Source organism: Felis catus, chromosome A1, assembly GCF_018350175.1.
Source record: "Felis catus isolate Fca126 chromosome A1, F.catus_Fca126_mat1.0, whole genome shotgun sequence".
Classification (NCBI taxonomy): domain Eukaryota; kingdom Metazoa; phylum Chordata; class Mammalia; order Carnivora; family Felidae; genus Felis; species Felis catus.
This window is the reverse complement of record NC_058368.1, coordinates 158,130,166-158,154,096: the sequence shown is the minus strand read 5'-3', so window position 1 is coordinate 158,154,096 and position 23,931 is coordinate 158,130,166. Positions and strand designations below refer to the sequence as shown.

At 37.7% G+C, this 23,931-nt stretch overlaps 1 long non-coding RNA gene across 4 annotated transcripts in view; it reads right to left on the bottom strand.

Moving 5' to 3' along the window:
• Positions 1-23,931, bottom strand: part of LOC111561739 — a 277,745-nt gene that overhangs the window by 56,773 nt on the left and 197,041 nt on the right. For all 4 annotated transcript variants that reach the window (XR_006583281.1, XR_006583283.1, XR_002744484.2 and 1 more), the window contains exon 2: positions 6,778-6,885. This is a non-coding gene — a long non-coding RNA (uncharacterized LOC111561739). The remainder of the gene's footprint in view (positions 1-6,777; positions 6,886-23,931) is intronic.

Here is a 23,931-nt window from a genome sequence, read left to right as displayed (position 1 = left end):
TTTATCTTGGCATCTGAGGGCTCTCAACACAGTGTGGTGGGCTGACTGCTTTGGGCCTCCACTCTCCAAAGCTTATTTTTGAGGCACCCCACTGTGATGCATGTGGAGCACAGAAGAAGACAGCGTCATGCATCGAGTTCTATCATTTGCTTGGCTACATCCGGTTTTTACTGACACATCCACAGTGGCCACAAATAGCTTTGCAGCTTAGACCATGTTTCCTAGTGCCTCTACAGGTTTCCTACTGCTGCTGCAACAAACCACCACACGCCTAGTGGCCTCAAATAACAATTTTAACTCTCACACTTTTAGAGGTCAGAAGTCCAAAGTCTTTCTGACTGGGCTTAAGTCAAGATGTTGGTAGGGAGGTTTCCGCAGGGAGGCTCTGAAGAGGAAATCCGTTTCCTTGCCTTTTCCCGTTTTCATGGTGGCTCATAATCCTTGCCTCAGGGTGGCTTCCTTCATCCGCAGACCATGTCACTGCAGTCCCCGCTTCCATTGTCATGTTACCTCTTCTACTGATTCTGACCCTTCGTGCATCTTTTTTTGCAAGGGCCACTGGGATTATAATGGGCCCACCAGGATAATCCAGGATGTGCTCCACACCTCAGTAATTTGCTATCATCTGCAATTCCTTTTGCTATATAAGGTAACATGCACAGGTTCTGGGAAGTAGGACATGGTCATATTTTGGGAGGCATTATTCTATCACATCGTTCTGCCTACACACCACATTCCCAGGCACAGACCTCTTATGGAGCCCATTCCCATTTGCAGTATTCTGTAGGCTCATTATTATGACACAAAGTATCTCCTTCTTGAACATCCAGGTCTTATGCCATTTTGTCCAGGAATCCTTTTCACATTTCTCCAACTCACTATGACTCCTCATATTACTTAAAATATGAGCTCCATTATTTGTCTGTTGTATGTCAGGCTAAATTTAGTTCTATTTTGTTTCACAAGTATTTGTCTTGTGACAAAAACTTACAAATTTCCTAAGTTTTGTGTATCTTCCTCTCATTCCTCTGAAATAATTTCTTTTGGCTTTGTAGGTCATATTCTTATCTGGACTCACGGATGCCCATGGGGTCTGTGTCACTCCCCAACCAAGTGAGTGAGCAGATTGGTGTCCCTGCTTGTTTGTACCCATTCACCCTTGGCCTTGGTTGTGGGTCAGCCTCCTGCTCTCATCCTTTCTGCGGGCTTTTTTTTGAAACTTCTTTTATGCTAATGCCCTCCAGGACTGGGCTCCTTCCCTGGGGCCTGGAGTTCTGCTTCTAATTCCTACTTCACTAATGAGCAGGGCCTAGGTCCATGCACATAAATTCTCCAGATAAGACCTATTTAATAGGAATCTGGGGACCTAGGCCACCTCCTGGCCTTAGGAACTTCCTACCTCACCTTGAGCCATTGGGGTTGTCCATGCAGGAATTTTGCTTTTGCTATCTAGATAAACCTCCAGTTTGGTATCTGTCACAACTCTTCCAGCCCCTGTTATGTCTCAATGCACATGTCTCCTGTGAGTATGAACCATCTTTACCTTTTATCCTGTGTTTCTGAGAGTAAGCAGTCATACCTCACAAATCACTCCCAGATATAATCCCTGTGAATTTCCCACAAAGCCTACTACAGACCTAGCAGGTATTTAAAACCAGTACCAATTGATTGGAGAATTGGTTTTATTCTCCTTACTCCATATTGGCACATTCAAGGCAAATATACTTTGTTAAGGACACAATCTGGAGAGAGAACTGCTTCTTTTGTCTCCCTTTTCTGGAAACATGGAAGTTAGCTGCAATTGCCATGTGACATTTATCTTTTGCGAACCTGCTATATGGGAACAGTAGGGATACAGAGATGAAAAACAAAGTCCCTACCTTTAAGAAACTCCTCATCTAATATGGTACACAGAGAAGTAAAACAAATTTTAACTGGAGTGAACCACAAATTTGCAATCTATTGCAAAATGAAAATGTGGAACCTCTTGTTAAAAAAAAATCAGGAAAAAAAGTACCATTAGCAGTGCAAAAATTTTAAACTTTTTTTCTTCCACAAGCTCTCTTGATTTGGCATACTATTTTTTAATGTGATGTTTAATATCATTCTAAGTAAAGGAAAATTAGAAATTTAAATTGTTAGCATAAATTTTGTTATCCATCTTTATATGGTGCAGTACCAGCTTTAAAAAATCCAAATATGAAAGCATTTGACTCACAGGCAGAATCACTGAAATTACATAATTGTAGTATCTTGTTTTTACCGGGACAGTAGAAACGTTGCACAAAACTAACTCAACTATTTTCATTTCACTTCTTGATATGCATGCATCCTACCAGCACTTGCCACCTATAGGCTACTAATGAATAAGGAAGGACTAGAATTAAAGTGACTATGATTACTCTATCTTTCCCTTTTTTGTGTGTTATAATTTTCCATGTAAGGGTTTGGCTAACATGGGGAAATAATAAGAATAGGAAAGAATGTTAGGGTTCGTTGCTCATTTTTAGAACATTACTGTTCTTTAAGAACATTACTGTCTTCTTCTTGTGTTCCAAGCAAGCTCCAGTTGGAATAGAGAGCATGTTCTTTGGGGTTGTAAATGTTGCTTCCTACTTAGCAGTAGATGTAACATGCTTATCTTGTACTTGTTTTCAATCTTCTGGAAATCTCATGCATTGTGGGTCTACTGGAATTCTGTGACCTTGGGGCATTGCAACTGTTTTATGTGAAGGGGGCAGTCAAAAATGTCTGACACCATTACTGAAAGTATCTCTTCTGCTCAAGTGCATGTTCTGCTGTCCTAGGTGACTTGATTTGCAAAACCCAAATTCAAAGATAAAATTAAGAATTTCAAGATGGTGACAGCAGAATATTAAATAAAGTGTGGGGCCCTTCAGAGCAGAGCTCTATGCAACTGTACTGGTCCTGCATCCATGAATCTGGTCCTGATGACAATACTCAGTGAGAAATTCCATGATAGAGACAACACGGGGTTCCCTGGGAATACATTACTAGAAGGGGGGAAGAGAGGACTTTCTACAGGAGCTGACACTGGAGCTGAAGCTTCAGGAATGAGAAAGGTGTCGCCAAGTCAACAAGGAAGGAAAAGAGCATGATAGCAGGAGAAACAGCAGGTGCAGACAGAGACGTTATAAAGCACTGCATGTTTGGGAAACTACAGCTGTATGATATAGTTGCAATGCAGTTGGGTCTGGAATAGCAAAGGAAGTTGACTCAAGAAGTCCTAAGGGAATGTGAATGACAAATGAAAGAATTTGCTCTGAATGCCATTGGAGCAGTATAAGCAGAAAAGTGACATAAAAGGATTTGTATTCTCAAGGGGTCTCTCAGATAATTATGTGAATAATAGGTTTGAAAGAGGGAAACTAGCAAGAGAAACCAATTTGAAGCCATTGCAGTGCTACAAGAGAGAAGCTAAGACTGTGGATTCTTTAATTTTGACATTAAAAATGTTCATTTGACAATGAACATTAAAAAATGTTCATTGAGAAAGACAGACCCATATTAAGTAATAAGAGTTAAAATATTAAGTGAAAAATTAACTAAATAACAAGCCCATGTATAACAATAACAATTGCTATAGATTTGGCTTCTTATATCAGCTTCTAAGCCACTCTCTTCAAAGCACTGGACAAATGCTTCAACAAATGTGGATAAGAGAAATGTTTTTTTTTTTTTCCTAGTTTGGTCTATGTTCCATTATTATTCAGTGATTTTTCTGTTGCCATTGCCAAGGGCTTACTGCTAAACAATTCTGTTCATGTTTTAGGCTACGCTGGTTTATATTAAAGCAAAAACTGAGAAAAAGAAACCTTGCCAGCCAGGAACTATTCTTCCAACATTGCTTGGTTGTTGTATAAACTCTACTTATGTAACTTTGCAAGGATTTGGGGAACTGAAGCAAATATCCAAGCTTATTCTGACTTCCTCACTTTTGATTTGTCTGCATTCAAGAGCTTTGATTTCCCCTTTCTATTTACTTTCTCTCTTTAATCCTTCCCATCAAAATATACCATTAAATGTAATTCATCAGAGCAGTGCATTGCTACCTTTTTTCATGTAGCAGCCCACATAGAAAATGATGATGTGGATATGGCACACTGGGGTTAATGGATAAGACCACCTGCAACTGTAGCGACTGCTCTGGGGGTTCTGGCTGAGTCAGCCTCCACCCACCTGCTCTGAGGGCTGAGGGCTTGAGTGCACCTGTGATCCATTTCCAGCACAGCAGTCTATATCCGCATACAGACCCACAAACCGTCATGATGAGGTTTTGGCCCTTCCAAGAAGCAATGTTAAATAGTTCAGTGTTCTTAAACCTTTATATGCTTCTGCAACACCTGTGGATCTCATTGAAAATGAATATTCCGCATCAGGTCTGACATTCAGTATTTCCAACATGACCCCAGACCAATGTCAGTGTGGTTCATGGACCATACTTTGTGTAGCAAGGAACTGGGTGATTCAATAATTTAACTTGCCCTGGAAAAATTACAAAATTCTTCAAAATTAACATAATTTTAAAAAATTATAAAACTCACAAATTTCCTGACTTTTAATATTGGTTACCAGAACACCAGAAACAGTATTAAACAGCCTCTTTCAAATTCCAGGAAAAGTCTGCCATTCTTATTTGACTAAATCTATCTTGTTTCAGTTTTACACATCCAATATATTAGAAGCTTCAAATTGTTGTTCTTGGTAACCCTCTAACACCTATTTTGAAGTGATTATAACTGACAGTTCCTCTTATAACAAACACGTGCTTGGAGTACAGAGCACTACTAAATTTGGTTTTCTTGTAATCAAAGACAGACCCTTGTAAATAGAGGTGAGAGCTGATGGTTTAGCAAGACTTTTGCTCTAGATGGAACATACTCAAGGAAAGGCCATAGTTATGTTAAAAGTTATTATATTCTCCTGGTACTTGAGAAGAGAAGTTATGCTATTAGAATAATTTCTTTGTAGAAGCCCTTGGGTGGCTCAGTCTGTTAGGGGTTAAGCATCCAACTTGCTTTAGGGTCAGGTCATGATCTCAGGGTCATGAGATGGAGCCCCCCACCCCACCCCCCCCTCCACATTGAGGCTCTGTGCTGGGCCTGCTTGGGATTCATTTTCCCTCTCTCTCTGCCCCTTCTTCCCCTCAAAATGAAAAAAATAAAAGAATCACTTAACCTTAAACTAAGGTTTAGGTTTTTTTTCCTCTCATATTGTGACTAAAACTTTTTGCTCTTGAAATTGTTACTGTTTTTTTTTCCCAGTTGTCAGTATTGCAGACTAAGAGACAATAGGTGTTATGTCCCACTTCTAAGTAGAAAAAAAAATTTAAAGGCAAATGTAAAAATGACTTTCACATAAAGCTGAAAGTGGTATTTAAAATAAGCTCAGTGACATTAAACTTCTTGGAAAGAGAAGGTGAATCTTCAAGATTCAAAACATTTTGAAAATAAAAATTCAAGCTTTCTATTTTTATGTATACCAGTTTTTGAATAAGAGAAACCACAGACAAGATGTGAGATTGATAATGAAACATAGCTCTATTCAGATTATGAAAATTTTGGACATGTTTACACAAATATTTATTTCTATAAGATCCAAATACTTTTATTCAAGCTGTTTGAAAATCTTATGTTCAGTAAGATTTTAGTCTAATTCTTGTAACATAAGCATCAACGAGACATTTGAATGTAAAGTGATTGGTAGGGAGTGAATTTGGAATTATTTAGAAATCTACTATCTTTAAAGTAGTGTAAATGAAATCATTCTTTTCTGAATGAAAATGACATTGGAAGAAAGGGTGATTGCAGTAATAAGCTTGAAAATCTGGGAAAGTTGTCTAACTTTATAACCCAGGGAAGAAAACAAGATATGTGGAAAGACAAATTCATGATTCTGGAGGCCTAAAAAATTAGTAGGCATTGGAAGGAAATAAATTATGACATGAACTGCAGAATTCCATTAATAATTTATGGAGGTCTCTTTTCCAAGCAGAGTTTAAAAAGGTGGGCAGGGATTCTCTATACGGAGTCAATAGTTGATTAATTTCATATTAATCCTTTCTTTGAAGATTGCATAGAGAAATCATGGAGCAAAATGCTTTGACTATGGATGAGTAGTTTTATGGCCAATAAATTGTAGTACATGGTGTTTTACATTAGAGAAAAGGGCAATCAGATTTCATGCTTCAGAGTGTAAATTGATTACTCTCTTGGGATCAGAACATAAATCATTTTTCTGGCTATCTTACTGTAATTTCATCCAGCTGGTAAAAAGCACCTTTTTTTTTTCTTCTTATCAGCATCAAAAGGATTAGACTTAGACCATGATAGTTAACAAATGACAAAGCCTGGTGAACTGATATCTTATTTTTTTGAAGAAAATATGAATTTAGCATGGGTTATCACATCTACTTTAATTGTATAGATTTTGGTTAATGAAAGAAACAACAATACCCAGAAGTTATTATTCCCTCTGAAGTGATTACAGTTCAGGTAATAGCACCTAAATGGAGGCTGGATCACGGAACAAGTCTGAACAGCTAGAGTTCCAATAAGGAAAAACAACAGCTGAGCAACACCTATGGCAGGCACAGTGCAAGGCATTTCGTATCTATGATCTCATACGAATGATTATCTGTAATAAAGATTATTTTTCATAAAAATAGCTCATCTGAAACAGCTAAGCAGAGCTTCCAGAAATATTCCTTATTTCAATATTATACACAATTAGAACAAAAATGAAGAATGCTCTCACCTTAGTAGTATTGGGAATTTATCGTCAATGTTTCTCAATCAGCTATTTTCTCCTGACTTGAACATAATTTTTTCTTGAAGTTAAATCTCTTGGACTATGTACACAGAGCTGAAATTGAATTTATAATTTATTATGATTAATTATGTTCAAAATTCTTATTTGTTACCCATTTTCTATCCATATTTCTGCTTAAGACACAAATGCCTTTTAGAAATAGAAGAAACCACTATTTTCTTTCTGGGTCCCAACAATTCTTTCCTCACAAAGATGACACTCAGAATATTAATCTACTTACATGAGTAGCAACCAATCAAAAAATAATATTTCTTATTGTTTTCTTCCCTCTATAGTTAGCAGAATGACTATCCTTTCGTTAAGTCTTTATCTGTTTTATCCAGTGAATCACTTTTAATCCTAGCCCTTTACCTGTTGAACAATGAATAATGAATGCATTATTATGATATATGGGATTTGCAAACTCTAGGCACCAGCTATAGACCCTTGTGAGCTCCAGGAGTCAAAACCTCTGGCAGCTGTAATGGGTTACTGTTAAGCACATGTCAATTTTGCTTTTCATACCTATTTTATATACCTTTCTAGCTGATGTGGTGAACTGAGAATGAGAGTCTTATTTTCTGAAGACAAAACTCTATTGCTTAAATAACCAGAGCACTCGTAGAAACAAATAAGACTCTATGTTCAGTAATAGCTGAATAATCTTCATGAGGTAGAAAGATCACAGGCTTAAACTCTAACCTAAAGTCTAAGCTTGACGGAAGTTTCATCACCTCGGTAATGGTGAGCATGTTACGTGGTCTAATGTAGTTCTATTGCCTCATCCGTAATACAGAGATAATGCTTCAGGGTGTTCTCTTGTGGTTTACATGGCATAACTTATAGACAGTGTTTAACAGAGTCACTGGCTAATACCTAGTAGGTGTGTGATGAATAGTAATATTGTTACTCCTCTTCTCCACCTTTTCTGAATTAACCCCTGATTAACTCGAGTCAGTACGTAATTTATACTGGAATTACTACTATGGATTTGCAGTCCTTTGTCCTTTACTTTGGTCCTAGTTGCAGGGTCAGAGCTATCACTGACATGGCTGTCTTTAGGAAATGGTTGCTTTTATAAATTATAGTCTTTCAAGTGGTTACTAGATTCCCAATTTCTCAGATAAGCTGCCTTCCTCACCACACTTTTAGTGCATCAAGATCTTGTGTGTGTTTCCCATAAATACCTGGATTCTAATTGACGTTGAACTCCCAGGTTAGGAAATGTGACTTTCTCTTCTACACTGTGGATAACTGTTTCTTGTTTAATCAGAGCACATTTTTGACTTATATTATAATAATTAAAAAAAAATTTAATGTTTATTTTTTAATAACATTAAAAATGTTATTTTTAACATATATATATATATATATATATAGAGAGAGAGAGAGAGAGAGAGAGAGAGAGAGAGTGCACACGAGCAGGGAAGGGGCAGAGAGAGAGAGAGAGAGAGAGAGTGCACACGAGCAGGGAAGGGGCAGAGAGAGAGAGAGAGAGAGAGAGAGAGTGCACACGAGCAGGGAAGGGGCAGAGAGAGAGAGAGAGAGAGAGAGAGAGAGAGAGAGAAACAAAGAATTTGAGGCAGGCCCCAGGCTCTGAGCTGACAGCATAGATCCCAGCCCAACATGGGGCTCAAACTCATAGACTGTGAGATCATGACTTGAGCTGAAGTCTGACACGTAACCAACTGAGTCACCCAGATGCCCCTTATATTATAATAATTCTTGTCAGCCACTCAATTTAAAAGTCCCCTGCCATTGTTATATTATGGTATGACACAACCCATTGAAAATATTATTTTCTTAGACCTTAAAAAAGCCATTTAAAGAAAAAAAAAGTTAAACCAGACATAAAAAATCATTTCCAGACACAGGGAAAAACAAAAGGTACTTCTCAAGAAGTTATGGGCCTGCCTTCTTATTGGCTTTTACAGGGTTAGTGGTATTACCACCTGGTAGCTGTGTGAACTTGGGCAAGAAAATTAACTTCATAGTGCCACAAATTTCTCATCTGTCAAATGGGATAATAAAAGTGTCTACAGGGAGCTAGTGAGATATATCTGTTAAAACTGGGGTGATTTTGTTTTGTTTTCCTAACTGATCTCTCTTTGTAAAATCCTTTCCTCTTCTGCTTTGCACAGTGTAGGCATTGCCAATGGTCTTACATGTTTACACAAATAAATATTAGAGGAGTGAATGAATGTCAAGTGCTATCAGAATTCCATATCTACCAAAAATAATGAAGAGGAAAAAAAATCAGCCACCCATTTAACTTTCACAGCTCTGTCTTGCAGCTATGAAAGAAGGCATACTATAGAAGAAAGGGTACCAGATTTGGATTTAAAATGGTAGACCTAGAATTTGAAACTAGGCAGTCAAACTCTGAATCCTGTGCTAGAAAGTTTCCAAGCTTATTTAATTTCTGAAAACCTGTTTGCAATAGAAGAAGAATTGAGTGTTATAAGAACTCTCTCCCTTGAATAGAAACTATCATTCAAGTCATCACATTAACCCTTATCACCAGCATTCAATTCAACTGTAGTCAGTTCCCAGTACTCACTTGCTCTCTCCACAAAATTACAAAAAAAAAAAAAAAAAAAAAGAGGGAAGATGAGCCTGAGATTCTGAAAAGATAAAAATAAATTCAAATGTTTTAAAGTAGAATAAAGAGTTTTGTGTTTAAGGTGGGAAGTTTGAAAGGAGGTGAGGACCAGTTAAAGATTTGAGAAATACAGTAAAACCTTGGTTTGTGAGCATAATTTGTTCTGGAAATGTGCTTTGTCATTCAAAGCACTTGTATATCAAGCGAATTTCCCCATAATAAATAATGGAAACTCAGATGAGTCATTCCACAACCCCAAAATATTCATATAAAAATGATTAGAATACTGTAATATAAGACAAAATAATAAAGAAAATTAAAAATATAAGAAAAATAAACAGATTTACCTGCATTTACCTTTGAAAACCTTTGTGGTTGGTGTGAGGGAGATGAGAGAGGAGGGTCATTGTGTAGGACAACTTTCATTATCACTATTGGAATTCACTGCTATCTATTGGCTCAAAGGAATCTTTTTCTGAATGGGGGCCATTTTATATGCTCTCATGGATGCTGACTACAATACAGTATTAATAAACTCTTGTCATATACTGTATTTAATGTAACTGGCAGTAAGGCATCAGAAGAAAGGGTCTATATCTGCAGGCAGCCTGACCTGGAATAAAGCAAAGAATTCCCAAGCTTACTTTTGTATGGAAAAGCAAAGGACTGTCCATAGGTGCTTTGAAGTGACAAAAAATACATAAGTGCCTGTTCTGGGCACCTGCAAGTCTGAAAAATCACTGATGGTTGCCAAACACCATGGCCTGAGACCGAGCATCCAAGCATAGGAGATGATCACCCACAGTCCCTCAGCAAGAGAGAGAGAGAAAACCATTGCCTCAGTTGTGATCATGTGACATTAGGCATCACGTACAATTCATATTGCAAGACATTAGTCAATTATCAAGTTAAAATTTATTAGAAATATTTTCTTGTCTTGTGGAAAACTCACAGAACAAGTTACTCACAATCCAAGGTTTTACTATATATGAATGAGCCATTCTAATAGTAATTTCTCAGGCTTTACCACTCTACATTTACTTTTCTATCTTCGTTAACTTGTGATCTGAGGCAGTGACTATCAAAAATTTTAGCAGTTTAAGTTCCTATTTTCCAATTGAAATATTATATTGCACTGTAAGACAAGCAAAAATATTTTTATACAAACCTATACACTGACATTTGTAATATTTACTTATTAAACAGACAATGATAATGTACATTAATATTTTGGTGGTTTCCAGTGTGTTAAAATTTTGGCATATATCATATTTTAATATGTTTGCTAGTTCAGTTTTTAATTACAATTTTAAAAATAACTATTTAAACATATTTTAAGCACTTGTAACAAGTGCTTGCTGGGCCCCAGAAGCCCCTCTGAGGAAGTGTCACAGTTTGCAAACCACTGATGTAGGGAAATGCAGGCATCCAGCCACTCACCCCCATCTCAATACATAATAAGATGCTGTTCTCCCGTCCCTAAGTGCATTTATGCTGGTCCACGCTCCTGGCAAAGAAGCAGGCATCAGGCTCCATTGATTTTAGACACACAGAGAGTCACTTATCCATATGCTCAGGGTGTTTGACGCTGTGTTCTTGCCCAGTCACATATTAGTCACTTTCCGTTAGTGACTATGAATATAAAGGAGGAATTTTCTGAAATATGGATCTTGTTTCAATAACTAGGGATAGAGAACCCAATAACCATTTTTTCTTAATTTATTATGTATTCAAACAAATAACTTCAGTTGCTGGCCTCTATACATGAGAATGAAATACTCCACCTCTTAAACCAGCTGCCAAAGTCCCAATTGTAAACTGAGGAAAGCAGATAAAAATAGGATAGGAAACTTGCCTCCCTTCTTCTTCTTCCTTTCTTTTATTGAGGTTCACTGTACCCAACTTATAGAATCACAGAGTTTTAGAGTCAGAAGGAAACTCAGAAATCATACAGATTGTTGTCTCACCTCTACAAAAATTACACTAATAGTATTTCTGGTGGCCTATGATTGAACATTCAGTCCACCCTTGGAAGGTAGGAATTTATAGAAAATTCTCCCTTATGTTACATATGCCACAATTTGGTCAGTCACTAGTTGAGGACATTCAGGTAGTTTCCAAGCGTTTTCCCACAACAACATTGCAGTTAAATATCTTTGTAAGTATATCCATAGTTTCGGATTTATTTCATTAGTGAACATGCCCACAAGTGGAAATGCTAAGTCAAAATATATTCACATTCTTTAGTATAGTAAATAATGCTGGATTACTTTTCAAAAAGCTTTTGGTAATTCATATTCCATCAGCGATGTATGACAAACCCTATTTTCCCTCTGGACTACATCAAGCTTTTAAATTTTTGTCTACACTAGCTGAAAAAAAATGGTATCTCATCGTTGTTTTATTTTGCATGCCATAATCATTGCTGAGGCCAAACATCTTTTCAAATGTTAATTGGTTATCCGTGTTTGGTCTTGTGAGATTTTTGTTGTTACTGTTAAATTGTTTGCCTGTTTCTGTGGATGGTTTATATTCTCAATGTGAAAGAGCTCTTACTTGATTAAGGGTTGACCGTTCTGCTGTTACTCATGAACCTTAGTTTCTAACTTCTAACTATCCTGCCTTATCTTCTCTAAGCAAATTTATTCTCAGATTCTCTTAAGATGTGCTGCTTGCCTATAAATTAATATCTCACCCTAGAAATGATCTGCATAGTATAGGGCCTTGCTTCTCAAAGTGTGGTCCACTGACTGACAGAACCAGCAGCACCTGGGGATGGTTAGATCATAGACTCTCAAGCCCTACTCCTGATCTGCTAAATCAGAATCTTCAGTTTTACAAGATACCCAGGTAATCTGCATGCACATTAAAATTGGAGCAATACTACAAAAGAGCTTAAAGGGATTTTAACTCTTGCTCCTGGCTCTGATATATATATAATATATATATATATATATAATATATATATATATAATATATGTATATTTTTTAATGTTTATTTATTTTTGAGAGAGAGTGAGAGAGAGAGCATGAGTGGGGCAGAAGGGTGGGGGGACAGAGGCTCCAAAGTGGGCTCTGTGCTGAGAGCAGAGAGCCCGATGCAGGGCTTGAACTCAAGAACTGTGAGATCATGACCTGAGCCAAAGTGAGGCACTTAACCAACAGCCATCCAGGTAACTCTGGCTCTGATATTTACATTATGATTACAATAGCTTTTCAGGTCACAGTAAGTGAGTCCTTTATTCTGCTTTCAAATAAACTGTTGTTGAACTGTTTCCCCATCTACATATTTATTAATGACCATTTTGTACCTAAGTAAAAGGTTTTATCCTTATTCCCAATAAATTTCATCATATTCATTTCAACCCATGATTTTGATTTATGATTTGCTCTTTGAGTACCAAATCTGCATTTTAATAGAAAGGCTCTCACTATTCAGTTTTGGGGGAAATTAATCTAAAACTTTAAATAAAGAGGTATGGTAAGACCCCATATAAGTCCCTTCAAAGTTGCTTTCTTTTGTCTTATGGAAATATTAAATCCAGTTAAGATTAATTTTTAGATAAGCTTTAAGGGGAAAGAAAAGGAAGGAGATTTCATAATATGCAACATTTAACTGAAGATAATTATGCATGTGGTGGTACTTAAGTGACTTTAAAAAGTGACCTTTTTTAAAAACAATCTCCTGTTGACTGATTATCCTTACCAGTTGTTTCTCTGACAGATGCAGGCATCAAGTCCCAGAAGAAACTTGAGAGTTGTGCCACTGCCTCAGAGCAGCAATGCCTGGGAACTATTCTGCAATGGTGACTTTTGCCCCTAGAATGGCTAAGTTTCTAAACACACAAAGTAGACATTTGAGAACCAAACACAATTCCTCTGTTAAGAGTATACATAACTTCCAGTCTGGAAAAAATGGTGTAGACCTATTTCTCCTTGCTCAACCCCAGAAAGTGCAACTGTAAGTCCTGGAAATAACTCAAGAGACAGCCAAAGGATATTCAGAAAGGTGATAAGAAGGCAAACTGACTTGAGAGAAACAGCACGGTGGCAAGGTATTTTGTAGGCCCTACCCAACAGAAGAAGGTGACCCAGACTTGGTATTTCCTGGATACCAGCTTAGCAATAGAAGGGAGCCCTGGTCAGCTCATTTACTCCACTAGACTGAGGGAAAGTCCCTCTGAAAACATCCTTCTGAAACCAACCCAACTTCATCACAGAAGGAATAGAGCTAGAGGTAACTGCTAACACTAAGTGTCCAACAAGTGCTCTCTCTCCTTACCAGACTGGAGACCACATATGCCCCCCTTCCACCTACCGATACCAAAGCTAGTGGGAGGAACTGGCAAGAAGGACCCCACCAAAACATGTGGCCCAACCAGGAAGCTTCTTTGCTCCTGCCCAGAGACTCTGGGGGGGTATCTTTAGGGAGATTCTGTCACAAGTGCCTGACTAAGAAGCTCTCCACCTTCACATATCATAGACTTCTCTTCCCCACTGGAAGACAGTGGGGGAGTTATCAAAGTCAGGAATGAAACAGGGTATCACTATAAATCTTGGAATTATTAAAAAGATAATGGAATACTCTGAACATTATGATCATAAATTGACAACTTAGGAAAAATTAATCTCCTGAAAAACCACAAATTATCAAAATTCAACTAAGATGAAACAGAAAATCCAAATAGTCCTATAATAATTAAAGAAATTGAGTTCATAATGTAATAGTTTATAAAAAAGAAATCTCCAGACTCAGATGGTTTAGCTGGAGAATTCCAGTGAACACTTAAAGAAAAATTAACATCAATTTTATACAACCTTTTTTTTCTGAAAATAGAAGGCACACTTTCCAACTCATTTTATTGGGATAGTATTATCCTAGTACCAAAACCAGACAAAGACAGCACAAACAGGGAGACTTCAGACTAATATTTCTCACAACTTTACACAAAACAACAACATAAACAAAACTCCCAACAAAATCCTAGCACATCAAATCTAAAAATTATTTAAAAGAATTACATACTATGGTCAAGTGGATTTATCCTGAGTGTGCAAGGCTGATTCATTACTCCAAAATCAATCAAAGTAATCCATCATATCAACAAGGTTGATAAAAATCAAGAAAACTCATATAATCATATCATTTGACACAGAAAAAAACATTTGACAAAATCTAACACCCACTCATGATAAAATCTTTCAGTAAGTTAAGGTACTACCTCCCCACAGTAAGTAGCATCTATAAAAACCTTACATCACAGTTAATGTTCAAGGACTGAAAGCTTTTTCCCTAAGATCAGAAACAAGGCAAGTATGTTCACTCTTGCCACTTCTAGCCACTCGCTGGATACTGGAACTTCTAGCCACTGCTATAAGTTGAGAAAACGAAATAAAACATACAAATTAGGAATAAAGGAAACTATTTTTGCTTGCATATGAAATGATTGTCTATGTCAAAAGTCCCAAGAAATCCACCAAAGAACCTTCCTAGAACTAATAAGTGAGGTCACAGCATACATGGTCAACATACAAAAATCAATCTTATTTTTACATACTGACGATAGCATGTGAAACTGCATACAGTACTATTATAATTACTCCAAAAAATAAAATACTTAAGTGTATACTTAACAAAATATGTATAGGATCTATATGCTGAAAATTACAACTTCTGTGAAAGAAATTTTTAAAAAGACCTAAATAAATGGAGAGATATACCATGTTTTCATATTGGAAGACTCAACAGAGTAAAGATTCCACTTCTCCCTGAAGAGATCTATAGGCTTAATGAAATTTCTGTAAAACTTCCAGCAAGTTTGGCTGGTTATCTCTCTCTCTCTCTCTCTTTCTCTCTCCCTCTTATCTATTATCTATCTATCTATCTATCTATCTATCTATCTATCTATCTATCTATCTAACAAGTTTATTCTACCATTTGGAAAGGCACAGACAGAGTGTAGACACATGTATCAATAGAACATAAGAGAGAACCCAGAAATAGACCTATACAAATATGCTGACCTAGTTTTTGACAAATGTGCAAAAACAATTTAATGGAGGAAGTGCAGCCTTTTTAATAAATGGTGCCAGAGCAATTGGACATCCACAGGCAAAGGGACAAATCTTGACCTAACCTTCACACCTTATACAAAAGTCCACCAAAAATGGATCATGGACATAAATCTAAAATGTAAAATTATAAAAGTTTTAGAAAAAAACAGGAGAAAATTTTGGGAATCTGGGGCTAGGCAGAGTTCCTAGGCTTGACACAGGAAGTACAATCCACACCAGGAAAAACGGGTATGTTGGGCCTCATCAAAATGAACACTATTGCTATGTGGAAGCCATTGTTAAAAAGATGAAAAGAAAAGCTACGTAATGGGAGAAAAATTTTGCAAACCCTGTATTCAATAATTGATGAGATAAATTCAACAAATTCTAGTACCTAGAATGTATAAAGAACTAACAAAATCCAACAGGACAAAACCAATCAACCCAATTAGAAAATGGGCAAATATCTTAGACAAAACAACTTGCTCAGGGCCTGGGGCCTACTTAAGATTCTGTGTCTCCCTGTCTCTCTGCCCCTCCCCTACTCACACTCTCGTGTCTGTCTCTCAAAAATGAATAAATGTTAAAACATAAAATAAAAAAAAAAGAAGCCAGAAACAGAGTACATACTAGGGGCACAAGGGAACTTTCTAAGCTGGTGTCAATATTTTCTAACCTGTTTGCGGTGTGGGTTACATGGGTATGCACCTTTGTCGACATTCATCAGATTGTGCATTTATGATCTGTGCTTGTTATTTTATGTAAATTATACCTCATTAAGAAGCATAAAAAGACAAAAAAACAGAAAGAATTAAAATTTCAAGGCAACTGAAGATGTCTTAAAGTTCAAATTTTTGTCTTTCTGGGGACTCCCATAAAGATATAGTAGAAAACCATCTGGCTCTTACCAGCTGAGTCATCACATCCAGTGCACAGCTCAAGGGCATAAACCAGAAAAAGTTAAAAAAGAAAAAAAGCACCTGATGGGATAGACTCAGCAACCACAGCAGTTACCCACATCACATGTTGCTCCACCCTGTCCTTCAGGATCACAGCTTTTGTCCTTCTTCCCAATTAGTCATCAGGTAACCTCTTCTTGTCACCACTCAACTCCCTACCTGGTTTATTTCTATTTTGTCCTGAATACACTTGTTATTCATTTAATCCTTCTTCCCGTTGTCTCACCAAGTCCCAGTAGGCTGTGCATGGTGCTGTGAGCTATGGCCCCAAGGTTTGCAGACACTTGGTAGACAAATACAGAACTCCCCTCAGCTCTTGACAGGCTCACAGCTGTTCTTCTGGCTGGCACACAGTGAGGAAAGAATAAAACTGTCCAAGGAGCAGAGACTAGCAGCAGGTAAGCTTTATTTTCAGCCAATGTACCCATGCAAGTCTTGTTTTGATACCCAAGTCAAATGTAGCTGAGGGGATAGGGAAAGAGAAGACCAGATGATCCCAAACTCCACACAAAAGTGTTACTGAATAGTCTCCCTTAAAAGCCCTTTCCACAGTTGTATCTTTCAAGGCTGTGAAGCTACCTGACTATAGCTTTTGAACAAAGTGAAATGTTGTAAAAAAAAAAAAATGGCACAAGTTGTGTAATCAGAAAGAACCAGGTTAAAATCTTGGGTCTGCAGCTTACTTGTGCATGTCTTTTGGGCAAATTATTTAACCTCTCTGAGCCTCAGTTTCCACATGTCAAATCTACAAAAGCAACATTTACCTGACAGGGTTGACCTTGGATTTAAGTGTTAAATATTTTATAAAGCATCTAGCTACAATTGCTGGCACAAGTTAAGTGTCTATTAATTAATTAATTAATTAACTAATTGCATTCAACAATTCATTTACTAACTGATCCTATATTAATATGTTCAAAATACAAATTAAGCGCTGAATATATGCTAGGTACTGTTTTAGGATGCATCAGTAAAGATAAAAATTTCTTGCCCTTATGTAATTTAAATTCCATTTGGATAGGCAGAAAATAAACAAGTAAGTGAACAAGAATATAATATGAAAAGGAGGAACAAGAGCTATGAAGGAAAGTAAATGAGGGTAGGGGTATAGAAGCTGGAACAATGCACTATCTTTTACCAACATCAATCTCTACAACACTAATCTAGGCCACAGCTCCGTGATCAGTGAAGAACACTGCCTTCCTCACCAGCTAGTGTGATGGGAAAAACTGTGACTACATGAGTGGTGTTATGTTATTGGTCTTGAAATTCATTTAGTAAACTTTTTTGAATGCCTACTCTGTTTAGCATAGGACATTCAGTGGTGAACAAAACATAAGCCCTTTTCGCAAGGATGTTAAGGATCTCACAGTCTTGTGAGGCAGATGTACAAGTTTATAAACGTGAGGTTCTCGTCCACAGTACTGTTCAACATTCACAAAGGAGCTACTGATTTTAGATCAAGCTATAAATTCATCTTTGTTATATCTGAGGAGACAACCTGTCACTGTGATGTCAGTCAGATGGAATTAGACTTAGAAAGTCTCAGACTAAGAAATATGATTGCGAGCCAGGTGCCACCTGCTTCAGGCGAACAAAACAGGTGAGGTGTAATGTCAAGCCAGGGCCATAATCAGACTTCCAGTTCACCGGCTCATAGGAGAAATTTGTTCTGTGCACATGTAAGAGGGTAGGCAGGCAGTAAACAGTTCTATCCAAATAGTAAAACAGTGCTGAGGGCTGTCCAAATGAAGACTGCACTAACTGTAAGTACTTTTACGGATCCTATGGGATATTGTTCCTCTATCCTCAAATGGCTGACCCAGAATTTGCACACAGCACATCTCACTTCCAAGCATGAATACTTGTCACTCGAACAAGACCTGTCTTCCTGATTGCCACATACGTCACATGTTTTGTGGCAGAAACAGATCCATGAGTGAGAAGGTCTCTCATTGTGCTATTTCTTTCGGCAGCAAGAGGGGCAGGCACATTATTTAAACGTCTGTTTCTATAAAATGAAGTTTATTTCTATTGTTTGGTACCTAGGAACCCTCAGGGAGTTTCTCCCACTCATTATCCTAAAATGTGTAACAAACAAAAACAGCTGAGGAGGTGGCAGCCAGAGGTCTGTGTTCCCGGTGCGCAGTGTCCAGAGAAGACATGGTCTGCACAGAGCGTAGCTGCTGCTTTGTGGCAGAGCACTCTTCTATTTTTGGCTCTGACACAACATCAAAGGCTGTGCTGATTTCCTGTGCTAATTACTCCTACATATATTATTCTCTTTCCATACAATTTCCACTGTCCCTTCTGCTTGGTTTTGGTTAATGATATTCTCCATAGGTATTGATTTAGTTATCATACATGTTGACAGGCATCCATTTTAGTTTCTTCTCCAGTCCTTTCAAATACCTCCTTGTGTGGCAAAGTAAAGAACCCCATGAAAACAAAAGAAATATGCACAGAAAGAAGAGTGAAGAAGGAAGTACTTTACTTTGGGGTGAATGAGGGCAAAATACAATGCCAGAATACTCCCAAACCCTCTTAGTAGTAAAGGGATTAATCAACCACCTTTACTTTCTGCCTCTTACTAGCAAACAAATAGTGATAGCACATCTGTCAAAGATGCACGGTGGTGTGAGAGCCTCTAGAGGACTAAGGATCCCTAACTTCCTGGTGTGGATTCAGTCTCTACTCAGAGGCAGAACCTGCTTGTCCCTTTCCATTTAACAATATTAACTGCTCTCCATTACCCAAAAAAGAGGTTTCCAAACTAAGCTCAGTCAAAAAGCGCCCTTTCTTCAGAAGAAATTTTAACCCAAACGCTGAGAAATCTAAATCCATAGGGTGGAGGAAAGCAAAAGTGCTATGGTTAAATCAGGAAAAAAAAAGTCACCCACCACCTTGCTGTCCCCTCCCCTCCATGGGACTCCAAAGCTCTGCCAAAGCAGGGTTTAATATAAATTACAAAATCCTTAGATGACTCTAAAACATCTGTATCAGCTGGGTCCTAACAATCTGTCTGCATCAACCCCTGTCTGTATGCCTGACACTGCATACTCTAAATGTCTACAGAAATTGCCTACAGGTCATTAGCTCTCCCACGGCCTAATGTTCATGGATGTTTATCGAATTAATGCATTATGGCATGACTGACTGTAAATGAATGGAGTATGTACATGAAATAAAGACACAATATAAAGCCTGCTCTCAAAAGGCAAGCAAGCAATTTAGTCAATAGAAAAAGTAAGCACGTGTTAAGAAAATGGTGAGCAGTCAACTGAGTGAAAGCCCTGATTTACAAAAGCAAAAGCCAGTAAGAGGATATCCTTATGGAGGAAGTAGCATTTACAGTTTCTCAAAGGATGTGTTAGGATTGGATGTGCAAGGGGAAGACTATGGAGATGAGAACTGGTAATGCCGTTTTGTGGTCAGGGGGTACAGAGTCTGGCAGGAAGGAAGGGCTGGCACTGGTAGGAATAGGAAATATGTGTGGATAGAAATGCTGGGGCAAAACTGTAGAGGGCATTGCAAATCAGGGAGCAGAATTAGGTGTGATTCCATTTGCAGTGGGGAACCATCATCTATAAGAGCTAGGAGAGAGTGACATTGTAAAAGTGGTAAATTAAGATCTTGAGGACAGGAATAACATAATTCAAGTCATAGGCTAAGAAAATTAGTTTAGCAGTGTTATGCTGATGAAAGACTAGCTAGAAGGCTGCTTTAATAATGAATGAGCTCTCCTCTTTCCTGCTGATAAAGAAATGTATATGCCTACACTCAAATTCAGAAACTCCCACATAATTTGCAGCAAATGCTGACACCAGTTCTCTTGGCCCTTCTTGTGCAGATGAAAGCAACTCAATGTTGGGCTTAAAACAGGTTCATATGTTTGCAAACAAGTACATGTGGAAAAAAATACATAAATAAAACATTCTCACTGTTTTACAAACCCAATGACAGTGTCTTGATTCATTTTATTTTTAAACTCCATTTGTATACTCAAAGTTATGGCAGTTGTACATTTTATCAATTTTAAGTTTTCAAACTTGCAAATACAAACATGCTGGTTTCTGTACCAGGTTTTGGGCAGTAGTAGGGGCCATGTGTAGTCTATATACTTTTCAAGTTACTAACCCTTTCCACCCCTCCTTTAGCTTTAAACTTTAAATGACTTGAGGATATCCTTTGTAACACCCTGTGGTGCCTAGCTCAGTGCTCTGAATATAGTGACTAGTAAGAGAATATGGATCACGAAACTCTCAGACCATATTTCCAGAAGATCCTCTCTGTCTTTGCAGAGGATGCCAGCTTTTTCGCTTAAATGCCTGTGGTTCATCCTGTTTGAACAAGGAGCAGAAGCTAGTAGCCATAGTTGTGGCGAACATAGCATAACCAGAGAGTTGTTGAGTAACTCTTATATACCTGAAACTAGTGTAATGTTGTGTGTCAACAATACTTCAATTAAAAAAAAAAAGAAAAAGAAAGAATAAGTACAGGAAAAAAAAAAAGAAGGGGCTTCTGGTTGTTTTCTCCAATTTCGTGTCACCAGTGATGGATTAGCACCACCCTGTCATGTCTTCTCACTAATTTTTGCCCTTCCTGTTTTGCTTTTGGGGCTCATCTGCTTCATTACCATGTTAATTTGAAAGAGAAGGGATTACATTAAAGGAACAATGGAATCAACAAGTCTAATATATGTATCAGACAAATTCCTAAAGTGCTTTTCTCTAAGGCAGAATTCACACACAGAAATTCACATTCATTAGGCTAAAGGCAGAGCGTGTCAAACCAGTTGCAGGTTTAATAGAGAGGTCAGACCCTTTCCACTCTGTCATTCCTACTGAAGACATCATTAGAGCTACAGTAAAATAAGAGAATGTCACAGAATGTCAGCCTAGTCATAGTGCAACTGTTCTTTTTTCATTAGTGACTCAGCTGGTTGCTATGGCAACGCCACTCTAGATTCAAGGATACTAAGGCTGATGCTTTCTGCCTCTATTTTCAGTTAGGATAAATTGTGCTCCCACCTCATGGGCTCCTGCCATGATATTTATATTTGGGTCATGATAATAAAGCCAGTTGGAAATATGTCTGTTGAAATTCTAGCCAGGCAGAGAGGCTTCTCACTAAAAGGGAGTGAATATAGGATTTCTAGGTTTGATTTGAGCACCAATTATCCCGTAGGTGGGTAGGTATTCCCTTTTGCCCTGTCTGTCTCATGGGGAGATTGCAGACCTCTCATGTACTTGTTCTGTGCATTCTCTAGGTTGGCTCCAGAAAAATTTGGCAGTCTATTTTCAATGTCCCTTTCTGACACCCCCCAGGGTTCATCTATTTAAATGCTTTTTTTCTGAGAGGGCTCAGTACCACTTCATTTATTCACTCATTTATCAATTACAGAGTAATTATAATGGATCAAGTATTGTGTTAACCAGTAACATTTAGCTGCTGTTTTGCTCTAGCTATTCATAATAGCTAGACATGGGTCAGAGAGACAAGCAAATTTTATAAAGAAATGCCTATAACCTCATGTGATGCATATTTTAGTCAAGGTACGGGCATGTTTTGAAAGGGTAGAGGAAGGAGAGAATAACTCTGCTTGGGTAAACTGGTAGATACTTCACAGAAAAGGTGATGTTTAGGTTGGAGTCTTAATGAATGTGTTCTCTAGATGAATGCCTCAGTAATTCAGAGCTGAGTTTAGCCTGAAGGATTTTTGTTATGGCAAAGTGTTATTTGGTTTAATGTCTGCTTGCTCTTAAAAAAAATGAAAGTCTGCTTGCTCTTTAAATCTATCTTAAAACTCTTGAACACAAAATATTTTCTGGCAACCAGGATGGGGTTCTGTTTAAAATAGAAAAAAAGTCTGGAAAACCAAGCAAGCTTCAGAAAACAGTCTTTGGAATCAGAACAGACCCAAGTGAAAAAGTCGATTTGAAGATCTTGTTGTCAGCTAACCTTTTCCCTGGAATTGATACATTGTGAGAGATATCCATTATATCTCCTGAGCAAACAAACAAAAAGATGCTGAACAAAAGTGTCCTATGCTCCTTATAGTTGGAGAGGCATAAAAGGAGACCTCACTGAACCTATTTCCTGTAAAACTAAGGCATTTGGTGACCCTGTGTGATTAATAAAAGCATATTTCTCTCTTGCATATTAACCATTGTTCAGAAGTAGAGGTGACAGTCTAATAAAGTCATTATGTAGAAGACAGCATTCTTTATGAAATGTATCATGAGACAAAGCCCCTTGATGGAACCAAACTGATATTTATAATGGTCTGGGAAAGTCCTTTCCTATTGAGACCACATCATCACTACATAGCTCAGAAATTTAAGTAGCACCTTCTATGATGAATACTCTCCACAACCTGCTGACAGCAAAGAGTGCTGCCAACATGGTCAGTGAAATACAAGAGACATACATCTCCATATCCACAGATCAGATCAGGACACAGGTCTGTGTAAGCTCAAGAGATCTCACCAATGTCCCTCTGCCCAAACCCTTGAATAGGGAGGGCAGGTTTGGTACAGGAGGAGCCTCCTGGACAAAATGTGTTCTTTAAAATCCAATTAACAGTGGGATCCAGTAATTGCCTTAGTGAGCGTCACTAGTATATTTAATTTTAAAAAGATTATATGGGTTGCCTGTCTGGCTCAGTTGGTAGAGACTCTTGATCTCAGGATTGTGACTTCAAGCCCCACAATGGGCATAGAGCTTACTTAAAACAAAAATTTAAGAAATAAACCATATTTACATTTTTGTGGAGGTAATACATTTAATATGGCACAAAATTCAAAAGTATCTAAATGTAACATAATAACAAATATGTCTCACTCCCACTTCCAACAGTTCAACAGTTCACTTTCTTGGAGAAAACCACCATTACCAGTTTCTTTTGTCACCTTCCAGGGAACTCCATGTTCACACATACATATAAATATTTGCAAAAAAGTATAAAGCTATACAAATGGTCTGCACCTTAATCTTTTTCACTTAAAAATATTTCTTGGACATAATTTCATACCCCAAATGACCTTATTATTTTTTTTAATGAGCCAAATGAATGGAGGTAGCATAAGCGTTTAACCAATTCCATTGTAATGGGTATTGCCTTAGTCCATTAGGGCTACCATAACAAAATACCACAGACTGGGTAGCTTATGAGTAACAGAAATTTATTTCTCACATTTCTGGGAGCTGAAAGTCCAAGGTCACGATGATCATGAAAGTGGAGAATCATAGCCTCTCACTCATATCTTTTTTTTCTTTTTTAATGTTTATTTTTGAGAGAGAGAGAGAGGGAGGAAGGGAGGAGGGAAAGAGAGATACAAAGCATGAGCAGGGGAGGGGCAGAGAGAGGAAGACACAGAATCATAAGCAGTCTCTAGGTTCCAGCTGTCAGCACAGAGCCCAATGCGTAGCTCGAACTCACGAACCGTGAGATCATTACCTGAGCAGAAGTTGAACACTTAACTG